The sequence below is a fragment of the Lycorma delicatula genome, chromosome 4 (genome assembly GCF_047948215.1).
Source record: "Lycorma delicatula isolate Av1 chromosome 4, ASM4794821v1, whole genome shotgun sequence".
Classification (NCBI taxonomy): Eukaryota; Metazoa; Arthropoda; class Insecta; order Hemiptera; family Fulgoridae; genus Lycorma; species Lycorma delicatula.
Genome location: NC_134458.1, coordinates 160,701,810 through 160,720,715, shown reverse-complemented (window position 1 = coordinate 160,720,715; position 18,906 = coordinate 160,701,810). Strand labels below are relative to the sequence as shown.

At 32.6% G+C, this 18,906-nt stretch overlaps 1 protein-coding gene across 2 annotated transcripts in view; it reads left to right on the top strand.

Moving 5' to 3' along the window:
• Positions 1-18,906, top strand: part of LOC142322962 (uncharacterized) — a 1,168,170-nt gene that overhangs the window by 679,186 nt on the left and 470,078 nt on the right. The window contains exon 5 of one of the 2 annotated variants that reach the window (XM_075362063.1): positions 10,439-10,486. The exons of the other annotated variant lie outside the window; for it this stretch is intronic. The gene's annotated coding sequence lies outside the window, so the exon portion shown is untranslated. The remainder of the gene's footprint in view (positions 1-10,438; positions 10,487-18,906) is intronic. 2 annotated transcript variants of the gene reach the window in all.

Here is an 18,906-nt window from a genome sequence, read left to right as displayed (position 1 = left end):
AATTGTTGTGGTACGTTTTATAACTGCAAAAACCGGTTACTTAAAAAAAAAGTGATTACTTCACAAATGGATTCTTTACGAATAAAAAATGGAATTGCCAAAACACACAGGCAAATGTATGGATCTAGAAAAACCGTTTGTAAAACCTTAATGAAAGCAGCGACACGTATATAAAATTAATTGTTACACAGCAATTAATTGTATATTATCTTATGATTATTATTAGATAAAAATAGGTGGAAATAATATCTATATTAATTTTTTAACATCTAAAAATATTCCGTAATGTTACTAATATAAATATATGAATATACTAAATATAAAAAATAACTACAAAATAATTCACAAATTAAAAGGTTTAATTACAATTATTTAATACATTTTTATATACACCTTAAAAGTCGAGAATGAATAATATTCAGAATTTTTTTTAATAAAAATATTTTACGTTATTTTATCTTTCACGATGTCAATATTATTTGGCCTTCGGTATAACTTACCACTGCATTATGACATGTATTCAAGAGATAGAACATGTGCTGTTGTTTGTTATACTGAGTTATTTTAAAAATAATATATTCGACAAACGGCGTTTTAACTGTGATTAATGTATAGTCTCGATTGAATCGAAAAAATTCAGATAAAAGAATAAACCAAACTTTTTAGGCCTATTTTCTATTATACAGGTGCCACTAGAAATACTAAATATTTATATTTAGTGATGCTCGGTCTCATTTACAATATTAAATCATGTAAAATTAAAGCACGTTAAAACATAAAATTAAAACATGTTAAGGTGGTTGGAAATGAATGCGATCTATACTACTTTAAAATAACTAAATACAAATTATTAAAGTCTATTTGTATAATTGTATTAACTACTCATTTCCTACTAATCATTTTGTTTACTACATTTACTTTAACTTCGCATACAGTGTACTATACCTCAATAACTTATAACATTAATTAATATGTGAAGCTGGGATTTGCCAAGAAATGAATAAGCCGCTGTTGCGTTCTTGCAAGAAAAAACATATCCTTCCGAAACAAAAAGAAATTACAAAATTAATATGAAATAGAATTACACACTATGTAAATAAAGATACCGTGTAAACAGGTAAGTCGTAATAAAATAAGTATGCTTGTCGGAAATCGGTTGAGAATGCAAGGATTGACCGACAAGGAGTGATGTAAACGTGAATTAGAGTTGCTAAAAGTACTAAATCTATCCTTCCTTGCTTTATACCTAAGTTCTTTTCTGCATACTTTGGAGACTATGGTTTTAGGCAAAGAAAAGATTGACAAGTAATCGCGTGGTTTGAAGTTTGCCTTTGAAATCAGCACGCAGTTTTACGCCCGTTAATTCCTGCCATCTTTTGAGCGCATGTAAAAAAACAACTCGTAAAAAACAATCACGTACGCATTACCGCTTAAAATCGAGGGACGTTTAAATTTTGGAAAGTTTATTAGGGATTTCCGGTTTTATAGTTTTTTACGTGTGATTTGTTTGAGGATTAAATGCGATCAAGGAAGAAATACTACACCCACTCTTACTTTAGGGAGTTTTTGTGAAATAACGAATAAAGAACAAGGTAGGTTGCGAGTCAAAGAATGTAGACAGTGCTTTTACAAAATATCTTTAATATGTGAACTGTATGAAACTCATCCGATTGATTTCAAATATTACATAAGTTATCTTTTGACGTCTTTGTTTGAAGTTAAACATAAAATAGAGAAACAAGACTCTTTAATGAGAAATATTATTAGCGCAGACAATCTTTTGCAACTATTCAAAGATTTTTGGCCAAAGGACGCATTTGAAGACGTGAAATATAGTGCCAGAATATTTACATTATCGATGAATATAATTTTTAAAAGCCATCTTTAATAAAAATTTTAATTAATTGAAATAGATCTCCAAACTCGGTTGATGGTGGTGTAAATGTCCTCGTAGTTCTCACTCGCTCAAAACCGATTGCGTACGTGAATCTCTAGCGGCTATCTTTGTTCCACTGAACTAGAATACACGCACGTACTTACTATTTTCACTCTTTCAAGAAAGAGTTAACACTCTGGAAAGCGTTTTGTGTATAAGGCTAGGTAATTCTACGGTATTGCGTATCACGACTTACCACGCGAAATTCTTTTCCCATCCATTTAATTATACGAATAATCATTTCCGCTCTATAGAGGGTATACAAAGCTAGCTATTGTAATAAGGTACTACTGGTTACTTGCAACACGTATTTTATTGGAAAATACTATTATATTTATAATAATGTTTTAAATAAAATTAATATTTTATACATCGCTAAGTAAAACATTTTTAGTGATGGCTATTTAATAGAAAAGGACATGCCTATTTTAGAAATAAAACTTCATTATTTGTTACAAACTAAAAATAAAAGAAGAAAAAATTTATTTAATGTTTAATATTTTAATATTCAAATTTAAAAATATTTATTCAGTATGTCTTTTATGTAATAAAATATATATTACCAAAGATAAAATGATATTCCAAAGATAAAATGAAAGATTTATGAAAACGAGCATTGTTAATACTGTATCTTTCTACTAGTACTATTATGGTAAAAAATATATTATAAAATAATTATTTAAATTTTAAAACAATGAGTTATTTAATGCAAATCTTTAAAAGCTTTTAGAAAGTTTGTCAATTGTTATAGAAACTTTGTTCCTTAAGACCAAAAACTTCTTATTTACAAAACTTCAACTTATGAACAATGTACCAAGTTCGTAAAACTAAGTTTAGGGCGAGCGAGCTGTTCTTAAAGCTATAGCAGTATCATTATTATTATTATTATTATATTCAAATTTCGGGTGATATAATTATTTAATACTCAATTGATTTCAATAATATTATATGCTATAAGTAGTATCTGAAAATTACACCTTTTTGATCAATATTTCCAATTAGACTTCTTTGTTCTGATGAAGACAAGTCAGTTTTCTTGTTTTACTTTTTCGGCTATATAGTCATATTGTATAGCTATACGCACTATTTCTTTATAAGGGAACGTATGCTAATCGGGATTCATTCTATATACCAGGATTTTTTTTGCAGATCTTGACGTTTCACGATCCCTCTAACTAACACACAGTTTTAACATAGAAATATCCGGAAGAGTGGATACACGTGTACAACTGTAGGCCTAATTTTTTCGCTTTATATCTCAAGACTGGATGGACGATCTGGATGAAACTTAGCGGGATGATTTTTGTATGTCGGGTTATTTAAAAAAATTAATTTTGCTAACATCCTGGTTAGTCTAGTGGTTAAATTCGTCATCAGAAAATCAGCTGATTTTCGAAGCTGAGAGTTCTAAGGTTCGAGTCCTTATAAAGGCAATTGCTTTTATATGTATCTGGCTGCTAGACTGTGAATACCGGTGTTCTTTGGTGGGTTTTTCCCCCTCTACTCAACCCGCCCACCCAAGGCCGGACCCGCTTTTCGAGCATAACTCGGCCCTGAAGGGATGCCACTGCCTCTAACCACTCGAGAAGGGGACCCCCTACCGGTTACATTCAGTTGCCGTTGCCTCTAATCATCCGAATGAGCACGCTGTGCCTGACCGTGCCGTTCCGAGCATCACCACCCGGACGACCGGGACTAGATCTTCTCCTTGCCTCGCCACTAATGGCGGATCCCCCGAAGGGGTACCCCCACCGGGTCTATAGTCTTGCCCAGTTACTCCTCTTCCTCTTCAGACTCGTTTCATCCACCATCTTGGTCTCATTGTAGTCCTTCAAAAGCCGTACTTATCAGAATGCCACTAATCTTGCCAGTAATCAAGGCCCAATCTCTAGGACCATGCAGCATAGCTGCTACGATATTGTCAAGCGTAACCTTGCTAATCACCAGAAGGACTTTCCTTCTATCCTCGGTCCATCTGGCGCAATGGAAGATCGTGTGTTCCGCCGAGTTACTGCTCTCGCAGTAGAAGCACCGATCCGACCTCTTCCGCTTCTCCTCAAAAGACACTTATTGAAGCAGCCGTGGCCGGACAAGAATTGAGTCACCCTCAACGACAGTTCTCCATGTCTTCTTGTCAGCCACGGCTTCAACTCCGGGATTAGCCTCCAGGTCCACCTCTCCACCTGTGATTTATCGCACCTCGCCTGCCAGCTTTGCAGTATCCACTTTCGTTGGGCCCTTCGGAGTGATATCTGCTCTCCTTGTGATCTCTTCTGCCACTAGGTCGAATGAAGGTAAGGCCGCTATTACTAGCGCCCCCTCTGTCGAGACTGTCCGATAAGCCCTAGGCACATCAGTGGCAAGCGGCCGTTGCAATCCGATAAGACTACGTCTGCCTATCTTCTTCTGCAGTGCTGACCTCGCCACCGACACTAATAGCCGTCTTTTCGAGGAGCTCGGTCTACTGATCCTGCCCATCGACCTAGTGACCGCTGCCACCGTCCTTCTTGCTTATTTAACAGCCACGTGAGGCGAGAATGACCTCCTACTGTAGAGCCAAATCTCTAAGTATTTGGCCTTAGTCGCAGAGGCAATTTCAGTACCTTCTACCGCGAGTGTTATTGGTCGCAAGTGACGACGCACCGCCATTACAATTAATTTCGTCTTCTTCAGTTCTAAGCGGAGCTTCCTTTCTCATAGCCAGTCGTCAACTACCTCTGACATATACATCATTACCTCTGGCTATAACCTTCTCTTTCGTCCTCCCAGTAACGACCACGGATCGATCATCACCGAATCCGGTAGGGTACACCCTCAGGGTACTGCAATCTGAGGAGTATATTATGGGTTGTCTGGCCATCAAATGTGCATGGTGTACCGAGGGGTCTTCGAAAGCATGACCTCTTACGTGGCGCCCGTTTGGGCGCATAGGTTGGATATGAATAGAGCACTTGTTCAAAATATAACGAGTGACCAGTGCAGAGCCTTAATTGTATGCACTGGTGATTTTAAAACAACCTCCTACGAGGCTATCACCGTATTGGGAAAGGCTCTCCCAATCGATTTAGAGGTGAAAGTTCTGGTAGCCATGTGGTGATTGCGAAGAGGCCGGTAGGCCGAGGTATTTGGGATGCGGATTCGGGCCGGGTCTGTACCTGAACGGAACGGTTTTCACAATGCACCGGATCTAAATTTCGTTCAGTTGCCCATTTTTCGCCTGCAGAAGAGGCTGCAGAGCCTCGCGGTGGAAGCACGGCAGCTGGAATGGGATACCGCGACTAAGGAAAGATTCCTGTATAAGTTTATACGGGATCTGGAGAGATAGTATGCCTCGACTTCGTTTTTAAGGGCAACGGGTGCCCAGGTGCTCACCAACCACGATAACATGAACCAATGTCTGTTTCGGTTCCGCGTGGCAGCTGGTGAGCTGTGCGTGTGCGGGGAGGTCAATGAACACCAGTCAAATGAACACCTGATGTTTGCCTGCCCTGCTCTTGGGGGCCAGTGACCGGGCCACCCTGGAACTTGGAGGTCAAGGGAAAAATTGACCACTCACAAGCGGCGAGGCTCGCCACATTGTAGGACCGTGTGGGAGTTCCTTGATGCGGTTGCTTTGTTCAACCGACATCAGCAGTTTACTTAAGGGAAAAACTCCTACCGCACTCCTGTTGGAAACTAACCTAGAGATATATGGTTTATCACCAGCCAATTAAAGCTTCAAGCGCTTTAATATGGTGGACAGGTATTTTGTAGAATTCAGCGACCTAGGCGTGGCAGCGAATTGCTGTCTAGACGAAGTAAATTTCAATTTATGGATGTCATATATATTTTTAGTAGTTGACGAGATGCGCTTATTCATTTTAGTAAATATATGACAAGTGAGGGTTGGTACACGTATGCCGGTGGTGTGGCACCGCGCTTAGTCCGCTCGCGCTGTTAGGTAAGCTCTAGGAGCTATTTAGGATAATGGCCGCTAAACTGTTTCGGGGCTCAATAGCCGTTTGTGGCACAGACATTCGGTCTTATGCTTTAGGGCGACAGAATGTGGTGGTGGCGGGAGAAATTCTAAGCAAACCAATTACCTCTGAGCGCATAAAAGAAATAAGCGACCATGGTTTCCATTTGTGGCTGGTAAGGTAGACTGAATCATCCGATGGCCTTTATACGCATGGAAGTTTTCCTGATGTAAGAGGTATGCAGGTAGTTAGGTGGATCTCCGCAATCGGCATATTACACAGTTTCTTTCTGGACATGCTGCTTTTTGAGATAGGTTGGCCAGATTTGGTTTGAGTAATTCAGGCTTGTTTTCGGAGTACAGGATTATTGATGATGTGCGCCATGTCGTAAAGTAGCTAGAGAGATTGCGATGAACAATTATGGTTTTGATTTGCAAGTTAATCGAAAAACCGAAAGGAAATGGAACATTGCTGTTGGCTTTCTTAGATTCATAGCCCGGCGAAGTATGGATGAGGGGGTCAAATGCTGTTTCAGATGTATAGATAGAATGGCAACCCGGTTCGCTATGGGCCCGCCTGGCTGTTTATTTCGCCAAGTTAGGCGGTTTGACATCGAACCCCTATTATCTAAGATATTCGCTATTAGGATGAGAATCGTTGTGTGGAGAACTCTGTGATGGTGTGGGAGGGAGTAGGCATTGACCTCGCTCCCGAAAGCGAACCAGAGCAGAGAAAAGTAGGATATATACTCATTAGAGGCTTATTAAATTCGTTAATCTGTTTCTTGATTTTAAGTAAATCAAGAGTACTTTGAGTAAAAATTTAATTAAATTAAAATTCAATTTTAGGACAAAATTGTCGTTCTTGTTATCAACACTGGTTTTGTTGTTATGAGGATAGTATTTTTGATATTTAAATACTCAATCATGTAATAATACGAATGCATAGTCTAACTGAAGGTAGATATAGGAGCAGTTTTTGTGTGAAACCTTGGGTATAAAGAAAGGCGGGGATCGTAGTTCCGAAATCGATTAATTTGATAGTTGAGGGTTGTATGTTATGGTAGGTGTTCGTGGTTGGAAGAGGCCATACGAAGGCGGTAGTAGATTGTGTAAAAAAAACTGATAGAAATGTATGCTGAGGCAGTTGTATCGGTGTCAACCTGACAGACGACAAACTGATAACTGTGATGTATTATCTGGTTTAGAGGGTCTAAAAGATGACCTCCGGTAAAGCCCATCAGGGCTAGGAATAGAGGGGGAAATGCCAACCCGGATCGTTACAAGGCGGGTTTTTTCCCCTAAGGAGATCAGGAAGTAATGCAGGCCAGGATGTAATAGTATATACTTATGCTATTAAATAAAATGTTTAAACAAATCAATAACAAAAAATTTCAATTATAAAATGCATTTTAACCAAACTTTATTTCAACAACATAACTGCCGTTTCACTCGCGCCATTTTAACGCATAAAATATTTTCATATCTATGTCTAACAAGCGTCTCCACCATTCTATTTAGATTAAAAGTTATTATTATTAAATTCTACCGAATTTTTACACAATAATAAATCTCTCGCCAAATATCCGTTAGATCCCGTTATGTGTTTATTTTTTGATAAACCAAAGTCATGAGCATTTTAAAAACCGTTTAATCGAACCTCTATCCGACTAAGTATTATACATCATGTTTAGATGAATAATATATTTCAATAAAAAATTATTATCATCATTGGTTATTTTTTTATAGCAGTCAAATTTTATTTTTCCGAAAATCTTAAAAACCGTATTTTTATTATTTTTGTATTAATAAAATCAAAACCGGAAACGGACTTGGAATTGTTGTTTTAAACATTTTATGCAAAAAAATGATGATTCTAATTTTGTAATTAAATTTGTATAGATCATTAAAATGAATACAGCAAAGTTACATGATGCATACTAAGCACCGTGCTAGTAAAGCGTAGAAATTAGGCTTTTATTTACGATAGCTTACCTTAATTAATAAAAAATCTATTTTTTGTTAATAAAATTTATTTTCAGAATTTATATTAAATATAAATAGTAAAATTTGAAAATCAGACTCAAGATTGCAGCAGTCTGCAATCTATTCAAACTACAAAATATTGCAGGGAATCAAATGAAAGAAATGCAATTTATATTTCGTTTTAACAAGTTATTCATACGAATCGAATTAAAATAGTGTTGTTTAATTCATCTCTATTACATCTGAGGAAAGTCATAAATATAAATATAAAGGAATGAAATAGAAATAGAGAGCAGTGTAAACAAAACACTGTAACTTTGTATAATGCGGTCTTAGAGTAGATATCTACCTTATATATATTTAAAATCAAATATTGAGTTTGTTGCTTTTAGAAGTATAATTTAAAATGTTTTTTTTAATAGATCTATATTTTAGAACTTTTATTTAATAATTACTTACTGACCAAATATTAGAAATTATAGATCAGATTAGCTATTATTATTATTATTTATTTTTTATTAAATTATATAAATATTAATTCCAGGTAAAACAAGTTGATTCATTGTCAAAAATTGAAGAAATCTACTAATGTATGGTACATTAAATAAAATAACAAATAAACCAATGAAGAAAGTTTTCAAAAATTTATCTAGGGATATAATGACATTATTCTGCACGAAACACTAATGAGGTTAGAATGTTTTAACAGAATTTCGCACACAAATAGACTTATAGTCTAAAGAAAAGAGTTGAGATTTATTTTTTTTAAAAGTCTGAATTAAGGGGAAAAAATCAAAAATGTTTAGTAAAAAAATGTTGGGTCCCAGTTGATAACCCTCCATGATCAAATGATGTTTTTATCATTAAAATTATACCTTTTTTTAGAGTTAATGCCCAACAAATTTAAAATTCTTAGTGAAAAAATGTGGATCCATTTGACCTTCTTTCTGGACAGTTACTAAATATAATATTTTTAATAACAGCCACAATTTGAAAAACAGAGCATCAGAAATTATAAATATTTCAAAAAAAGGTTTTAATTTTTAGTCGGGTCCTACTGGGTTCCCGGGTTCCCTCTTTATAAACAAAATTCCAAGTCGTTTACATTATGACTAGATATAGTTTGATTTTCTAGCTTAGAAATTAAAATTTAAAAAGATTAATGTTTTAAGCCCCTTATTTTTTGGGACTTAAAAATTATTTATTTATCAAAGTAATTGTTTACTTCAATAAATTGGATCAATTAATGAAATGTTATTCTATTCAGCAAAACTAAAAAAAATTAGACTACTAAAAACAATAAAGAAATAAAATATGGCTACTTAGTGTTCCCTTGTCCGAGGGGTTGAAAATCCAGCCGAAAGTGGGAATAATTTTGTAAATTAACATTTTTTTTGATCGACGGGTTTTCAAGATATGAGGCAAAAACTGTAAAGAAATAATGTTGAATATTCCCCATTTCTAAATATATACGATCGATTTAAAATTTTGGAATTTTAAATAAAATAATAAGTACTTTTATCATATGAAATTTAATCTTTTAGCACCATTATAAAAAATGTTAAAAATTAAACTATCTCTCTCCCTTTTTTATTTTGTCAAAAATTGTATCCTATCAGTGCGTCGTATACAAATTTTTTAGGTATTTTTGAATAATTAATGCCACTCCGGAGATATTATTATATTACAGGCCAACACACGTACATGCATACATTTTTCGGAAATTACTTGTATATAAATTACTAATTACTTGTATATAAATTGATTCTTAAGGAAGTTTCTTTATTAAAAAACAAGCTTTTACTTTATTTACATATAAAATAATATTACACATATAGATATTCTTTGTATAATATTATTTTGGATATATTTTCCAAATACAAGATTTATGAACAATATTATGCGTACATGCTAACGAAGTAAGTACGAGTCTTACCTTATATGTTCATTCGAACGATGCGAGTACAAGACTGAACAAAATAATATAAAGAACAAAGGCTTCAACATAATAAAATTTTCTTAAATTACTGCATTTCCAGGAATACATTCCAGTAATAGTACTTACACATGCTAAATATTATATTCTAACATATATATTATATTAAGGGGGACATGAAACGTTGAAATTTGCAAAAACCCCAATACCCAAACTCTACTTTCCCTTTAAGGCTATACTGCTGCAGAAGCAAAGAGCTTCTAGGTAAGAGCTAGGTAAAGGAAAAGAAAAAAAAACAAAAAAAAAACAGGATGTTTCTTGATGAAAACTTTTCAACAAGAAGCAATAAGAATAAAAAATGACACGTGTAACGTAATTTATTCCTGTACCTCGATAAAATACTAAGGGTGTTGGGCTCAGATACATAAGACGCGATATACATAATATAGCTCATTAATAATAAAATGGTAACAATACACTTAAGGTAGATTATTAATTTTAAATGTTTGTCACGGGCGGAAACCTTAAAACTGATAAATAAACGTTCTTCTGAAGTTATTAGAAACTGTCCTGTGTATTTTATGCGTTATATATATATATATATATATTTTTTTTTTTTTTTTAGGTTTGAAATTGATTAAAGTGAATGTTACTTATTCAAAGTTTCGTGTTGGTGAGTGCAGTACTTATTTGTTGATTTATGATTGGCTAAAGAGGAAATCAATAGTTGTACTATCATAAGCAACTGCTGTTTTATGTAACAAGGTGGTTCCCTCCCATAAGGAACAGTATTGGATTAATTACTAATGTTTGCAATGGAGTTAAAATTGTTTTCGTATTTCACGACTTTTTTTATAAAATCCGCAATATTACGAGTGTTATAACTAATATCCTGTTTAAAGCAACAGTCAAAGATCTTTATGACATAAACCATTCTTTAATCTACTTATTCATTCCTTCTGTAATTATAATGTTTATAGTAGGGAAATAATTACTGAGCAGATCTGCATGAAATTTATGTAATAATAAAATTTTTGCCTCCAGATTTCTTTTGCTAGCCATCTACAATTTACTACTGAAAATTCTGGGAAGCTGGAGTTACCTAAACAGGGATAAACAGATTTATCCCTACTTATAACAGAAACGGGCAGAACAAGTTTTTTTTTTGTTGACTCGAATCCTACGGTAGTGTGGGACTCTCGGGCCTACCCACTAAAGCCACCTCTTCCTTTCTACAAAGCGGGATGCCTAACCCACTTTACTGCATCCCACATGTCTTTTATCACTTCACGGCTCCATTGCTGGTTCCATGCTTACATTGTTTTAATTCGCGGGAGACTTAAAGAGGAATGATTATTCATCCCTGCACTTCTTCCTCCACTTTCGTACGGATAATCTTCCCCAACATCGCGGACGCCGTTTGCCACATCCGTTCGCTTTGCAGCATAGTTCCCATGATATTATCTGGGGAAAGCACGTTGAATTCCTTCTGGAATTTGGGAAGCAAATTAGGCCTTAGGCTGATTATTTAGATTAGATTATTGACAGATACCTCTTAAATACTTTACACACCTAGTAGATACACCCGATTCTAACAATTTATCGAATAAGGCGTGCTTATTAACAGCATCATATGCAGTTGAAAAGTAAAAAAAAAGGGCAAATACCTGTTTTACCTTTACAGTTAATTAAATTTTAATTAAGTTTCTCAAGTTAAACACATTATTACGGTAGAATATTTCTTACTAAATCTCATCCTTGTTCTTTAATTATGTTGCATTTTGCCAACCAGCATATCAGCCAACCAGCCTTCATTAAGAAGTATGCGAATATTTTTTCGGTGGTAAGGCAAAACTAGATAACTCTGTAATCTTTAAGTTCTGCTCTGAGCTCACCCTTTTTATATATGTTGTAAAAGTACTGGAATTGTTAAAAACCTTCCAAGTTTGATAAATTTTACTGAAAATTGATACAGTCACTCTTCCAAACTCAATATTGCAATTTCAAAATATTCATATGGGATTCTATCATTCTCTGGTGCTTTACCATCTTTACATTTTTTAAGTACATCAGTCTCTAAGAGTTCGAAATGCTAATCAAGTACCGGATTTAATATATTCGCTTACGCTTAGTAAATTATATTCGCAGTCAGAGGTGGATTCAGTAAAGTATTGGTATATTGAAATCATTCTTTAACTTTAATATTCGTATCCATTGCTACCTGCTTCCTGTTGAAACGCTTTATCGATCTCCCAAAGTCTCCAGAATTCCTTAAATGATCCAGGACTTAAATAGCTAAATTATTTGAAAACTGACTGCAACTAGGTTGACACTGGCCTTAAATGTCCATATCAGGCAAAGTGAATAAAAAAAGTTAATTTTTTAAAAATATTTTTCATATCGGTTATCACGCAAGCGATTAAACTATTTTTTGGAGCATTTCACAAAGGCATAAAATCCGAGTTTGTTTAATTTGTTCAAGAAAAAAGATCCTTCTAGAGAAGGAGCAGACGAGGCACAAGTATCTTATCTTTTCTTTCTGTAAACATATTTTTATTAAAATATAAATACCGCACTCTTATTGTATCAGCATTCATTTATCGATATTTCTTCAAGAAACGTAAAAACCTTTCAACTGGCGTCTTTAAAGAGTCAAGATCGAACCTCTCTTGATTTCTAACTAAGGACTTACTTCCTGGGATATCTATTCGTGGGATATCACTGGATACTCTCCTCTCTAAATATTTTTCTCTGCTATAGCTACTGTTACCTCTTTTTGTGCTTATTTAATTTCACCTATCTTTGTCTTTGGTAATAACGGTAAGACGTTTTTTCAACAGCAGAGCTAATTTTGTTAATTAATTTTACTGCCGGTGTCGAGTGGATAGAAAAAGTAAGTGACAAAACTCGAAATAAATTTATATATTCGCTGACACAGACGATGCTACAGAAAGGTCGATGACTGATAAAACTTCTTCACCCATGGTTTAAATAGCAAACCGAGTACGGTGTTTATTTTTCACTACCAGAATCTCCCTTGTTACAACACTTTAAAATTAGAAGAAAATTCCTTTCGGTTAAACTAACGAATTACAACCACTAATTAAATCTTTAGGAATTTACTGACCGTTACATAATCTTCCTTTAAAATGCTCTATTAATGTTCAGTTTAGATCAGCAATATTGAGTATAACTTTGTAAACTATCCAAATTCTCATTAACTGTTTTAGATAAATGTTTTTTTCTTATAATTGTGTGAGTTCTAATAAATTTTCTTGTAATTATTGATTTTACACGTACGCTAAATACTTACACTATGCATGTTATGTTGCAAAGAATAAGTTTTAATCGAATAATATTAATTCTCAATAACACAATTTTTTAAAGATGATAATTAGAGTATTGGGAAATTAATCGAAATATCTTAGGAATGGATCGAGATAAGTCGTCTATACCGGTCGTGGTGTCTAATATATATATTTGATTTTAAAGCTGTATACTTGTCTAACATTAACGACAATAAATCGAGGATTCTGTCATTTATTCCTTGTCACTTTTCTTTTTAATTCTGGAACTTCATTTTATTTTAAATTTTCTTTTAAAATACAAATGTTCTGGAGAAAAACTAATGAAATAAATGAACAGTAATAAAATTATTTATTAAAAATATTGTTTTGTTTACGTCGTAATTATGGCTCACTATAAAGGCAATTCTTATTAGTTTATCAAAACAAATATAACCTTTTTTTAACTGTTATAAAAAAATAATCATAATTGAAGTGGTTTTTACTTGAAAACGACTGATAACTGGAAAGTCGTTTTTCAGAACCTTCGAAATGGATGATGGTAATAAAGAAAGATCAACTCTTTGTTAGTTAATAGACGTTCCTTTAAAACCACTACTGGAGTTACTGTAGGCCATTTTTGAAAATAGATTTAAAAAATATTAAATGGTCCCAATTTTTGGTTAGAATCGACCCAACCGGAGGTTTTTAAAGTTATGAATTATGTTTTTTCAATGTCCTTTAAACTGATATGTCACAACTCTGTCCTTTCCGATAATGTTTGAGTTGCGTTCCATGGGAGCTACTGGTTGTTTAGAGTGCGGTAGTCTCATACCACAAAATAGATCGTTTTGAGCATTTGATAAATATTTTTAACGTTTCACTGTTGAACAGATATATATAACGTATTGTAAACCGCTTTTGTAACTATCTGTAAAAAAAAATTAAATAGCCGTAATTTTAGTTACGGTTTCGTAGCCCGAAGTGTTTTTTATCACTTTCGTTTCAATGCCTTTTTAAATGATGTGTCACATTCCAACCCGTTCTATTTAAAATGGATCAATTTCCCCTATGAGAACTAACAGGGTGCTTGATGCTTTGGTGGTCTCATTCTAAAAATTAAATCGTTTCGAGGTAGGAACATTTGCTAAATTTCATTTTTGTACGTTTAACCTTTGTAAAGTTATTTTAGAGTTTCATACTGTATTACCTTTATAAAGTTCTATATTATATTTATCTCGTCCATTAGCTAATATAAGTTCATTAGTATTATTGAAGATTTTTTTAAAGTAGTATACTTACCATTAATAAAAAAAAAACTAAATGGATGTACATTTTTCCCGAGTATTTTTTGCATCTGTTGAATATACTTGAATGACTGCAGTAGAGTGTGTTAGCCTGTATTTTCGAAGAGAAAATCGAATGCTTAAGTAATAAAATGTACAACTAGATGATGGAGGATGAGAACAAAAGGGTAGGTGAAGGACAAACAAAATGAGTTCAAGAAGAAGAAAAATACGAGAGGAAAAGAGAAGAATAAACTAAAGGAGGTAGCAAAATGTAAGAAAATTACAATGACGAAGTAGAAAAAGAATAATGCAGAAGATTATATAACCGTGTGCAATGTAACGGGTGTAAATAAGAATTAATGGTTTCCATTCAAAAAATTCCTTGTTTAAAGGAAAAAGATTTTCTAGTTTCATTAAGAAAATAATTATGACCAATTTTCAGTATTTTTTTAAAATTATTAACAACCTTCAGTGTAAGAGCTATCAAACGTAATCGCTTGTAGTAGTGTTTAACACTGCTACAATTATTTTAACAGGTTAATGTTTTTATCTATCGTTGCTATTAATAGTAACTTAATTATAACGTGACAAATCGTTGTATTTAGACCAGGGCTCCGCTGCAGTATGTTAGACTTATAAAATATCGTGCAATCTCGTTTACCACTTGTACACGATTATGATTTAATCGATATTTTACAGAAAAGACAGGCTGCCAAAAGTTATTACAATAAAAAGCATTTTTATTTATCTTGTAAAATAAAATAATATTCTCTACTGATATCTTATTTTTACTTCCTTTTACGAAGTAATGAAAGTATTGTGATCGCGAAAAATTTCGGTTTTCAGATTTCAACGGAAATATCCACTTTGACCATTCCTGAATCCATTTAAACTAGTTTCGGCGTGACGTCTGTACGTTACGTACATATCTCGCATAACTCAAAAACGATTAGCCGTAGGATGTTGAAATTTTGGATTTAGGACTGTTGTAACATTTAGTTGTGCACCTCCCCTTTTGATTGCAATCAACTGAACCAAAAGTGCCCCAAAATTACTAAAAATTTGGATTTTGGACTTTTTCTTAACTGCCCTCATTGAGAGCTTTACAACGATAATCAAAAGCGATATTTATTTTCATTGGTTCCAGAGTTACAGCAAAATAAAACTTTAATTAATGAAATATTTGCATCTTACAAAGGAAGACACATCGGTTCGAATTAGACTTTATCTCCTTTTTTTTAAATTTATATTTCTTTACTTTTTTTTTAATTCAAAATTTCTTTTTATTAATAATTACTAACCCGTGATTGTAAAAATTAATTGATTGTAAATAATAATTATTCAATAATAATAATAATGAAAAAAAGCCTAAATTATTAGTGAAATAAAATTTTATGTACTTCTAAAAATGTGTATATGTAATAAAATAAGCATTATTACACATGTGTTAATGTAATAGATTTTGTGAACATCTGATTATTTAATATTAATTGAAAATTATAATTTAGAATCGTATTATTTTTTGATTTTCTAGTAATTTTTGTTTAATTTTATCTACATTAAAGTTAACTACAGAGTGACTGAAAATTAGAGCCTCACAAAAACAACATATACATTGAGGCATACATGCCCGATCTTTAATAAATTGCATAAACTTCTTATCATTTAATTTATTACTCTTCTGATATTGTCGGAAAATAATCTCCTTAAGTCGGAGTTAATCATCATTTCGTTTATTTGTTTTTTGTTGCCAATCATTTAATCGCTCTTTGGTTTAATATAATTCTTCTAATCTTTTTTCTTCCTCTTTATATTTATCTTCTTCTCTTAATGTTTTTATTCTTTCTTCGGTTTTAGCATTTTCTTCCTCTTTATATTCATCTTCTTGTCTTTTTTTTTAGATATATTTGTTCATGTTATCTTTCTTTTTCCTGAATGATTGTTTCTTTTTAATTTTTGATTATTCACCAAATAATCCAACAACATAAACTGAATATTTTACACCGTAAGGTCGAAATTAACATTTGTAACCAGTATACAGGCGTTCACTAAACTGAATAGTTTAATTATTATTAACTTTTATCTACACGACAAACCAGAAATCTGTAACTATTTTAATCAGCAACTCACGAAGATAAGAATAATGCTGATCTAATAATACGTGTAATAAAGGGACTTTTACTATATCCTAATATTTCATATCAGATTGATTGGCTGAATTAATAATTGTATAAATATTTGATTTTAATAAAAACTAATATTTCAGCTATTGTGTAATTATCCACTTTATTAAAGAATTGGAGGATCGTATCTAACTTTCAAATGAAGTAAGTTTAAATGAAGTGCAGCAAAAAATGTGTATATGCAATTTAATAGGCGTACAAGGATCATGCGGTGTCCACATCAGATATTTTATTTAGTTGAATTAATGATTAATAAATTATAACTTCTATTATTTCATAATAACAGTCCCTGTTATATATTTTAGATCTCTTTTTAAAATGGTAATAAAATTAAAAAAATAAATCCAATTATATGTAAAACAACTACTGCACAGTGTTTTTACATATCTCAAAATTAAGTCATTAGAATTCGGTTATTCGTTCAGAATCGTCGTACGCTACAAAATATTTCACAATATCAACATAAACTATTAAAAAAAAAATATAAAAGAAACAATAAAAAAGGTTAACAAGATTATTTGATCAAATAAAGGACAACACACTTAATACACATGTAAACCCTTCCCACACGAAATAGTATACCAGAAATTTAAAGAAGTAATAATAAATAATGCACGAAAGAAGGTAATTTTTCATAGTACACAGTTTAAGGATGAATGATAATAGAATTCCCCAAAAATCATTCTCTTTTATCTAGAAACAAAAACTGAGAGCATATATTGTTATAAATTTATGAAAAACTTGGGCAAAGCAGGAATAAAACTTTTGGACTAAGGAAATCAGAGTTCGTAATTTTAGGTTATTAGCGACATTTTATTATTAATAATATTTTAGGTCGTTAACTGTAAACGGGTAAGACATCAAACTAGATTTTTTTTACGTTTTCCTTTCGTAAATCAGACCTTTAAAATGAAATATTAACCGTTGGAGGTTTACATTTAGAACTTTAAATAGGGATTTATATTTGTATTTAAGTTGAAGGGGGAATTCTCCTCACAGTGATTTAAAATTGAAAAGTTGATTTTTTTTTACATAAAATAAAAATCAATCGTAGTTTTTGTTTTAATTCTGCATTTTTCTCGGTTAAAAAGTTATTTAAACTGTTACGGGTCTTTTCAGATACATTGTATTTAATATTCAATAAGGAATGCTGGATGTATGGAAACTATTTTTTTTCTTCCGGGACCACCGTTAGGTATTAATGGTATGAAATGACAATTTTGTAGGGTGTGAATGCCTGACCGGGATTCGAACCCGGGACCTCCGAATGAAAGGCGAGATTCTATCACTCGCACCACGGAGGCTGGCATTACTTGGATTTATGGAAATTATTACAACTTAATAACTGTGTTCTATATCAAAGATTGTCAGAGGTTATTTAATCTTAATAAATGAAGTTATTACAAAATAATACGTTTTTATTTATTGATTTTTTTTTTTTTGTAACATAAGACTCAAATATTTATAATTAACTGATCGATTTATAGAACGTTATTTAATATTGTGATGGCTATTGTTCAGTTAATTGTTCAGAAAGAAAAATAATGGTTACCAATGTTCAATCCTTTGTGTGTGGTTTCCCACCATTAATAGTAATTACTAGGTGGAACTTTTCTGTAAAAAAAAATGATTAATTCATACGTATTTTGTATTACCCAGTTTTCAAGAATTACTTATTATTATTATTATTACTTTGTTTTTTTATTATTAAAAGTCATGATACTTCCTTTGTTACGTGATATACTAAAACTCATTTTGTTCAAACAGATTTGAGTGCTATATATATTTCACCAAATTGTCCTTATAACTTATATATATATATATATATATATATATATGTTTAAAATAAGTTTTTTATTCGATGTTACAAAATTATAGCAATAGAAATAGAAATTTTATGGATTTACTCAGTTAAGAGCTATTCTGTTAACAAACCGCGAGTCGTTGTAATAGATTGTCTCGAAAGTTACGCGTACAAATGATATATTTTAATATTTTATGATTGGATTTATATTTGATGTTTTCATTTGGCACCGACTGAATCAAGTTAAGAACTAATTACATGGCAGCTATGCAGCGTCTTCATAAACGAATGGTGGGGTTTCTGTAATTCAGATCAAGGCAGTCGATCGAAGCTACGTCTTTCAGGCGGTTACCGGTCGCCCCTTGTTGTGTTTAAAAAAGAATTAAAAAGATCAAGGCAGCATCAGTGGCGCAAGTGGTAGCGTCTTGGCCTTTCACCTGGAGGTCCCAGGTTCGAATCCCGGTCAGGCATGGCATTTTCACACACTACTAAAATTGTCATTCATCTCATCCTCTGAAGTAATACCTAACGGT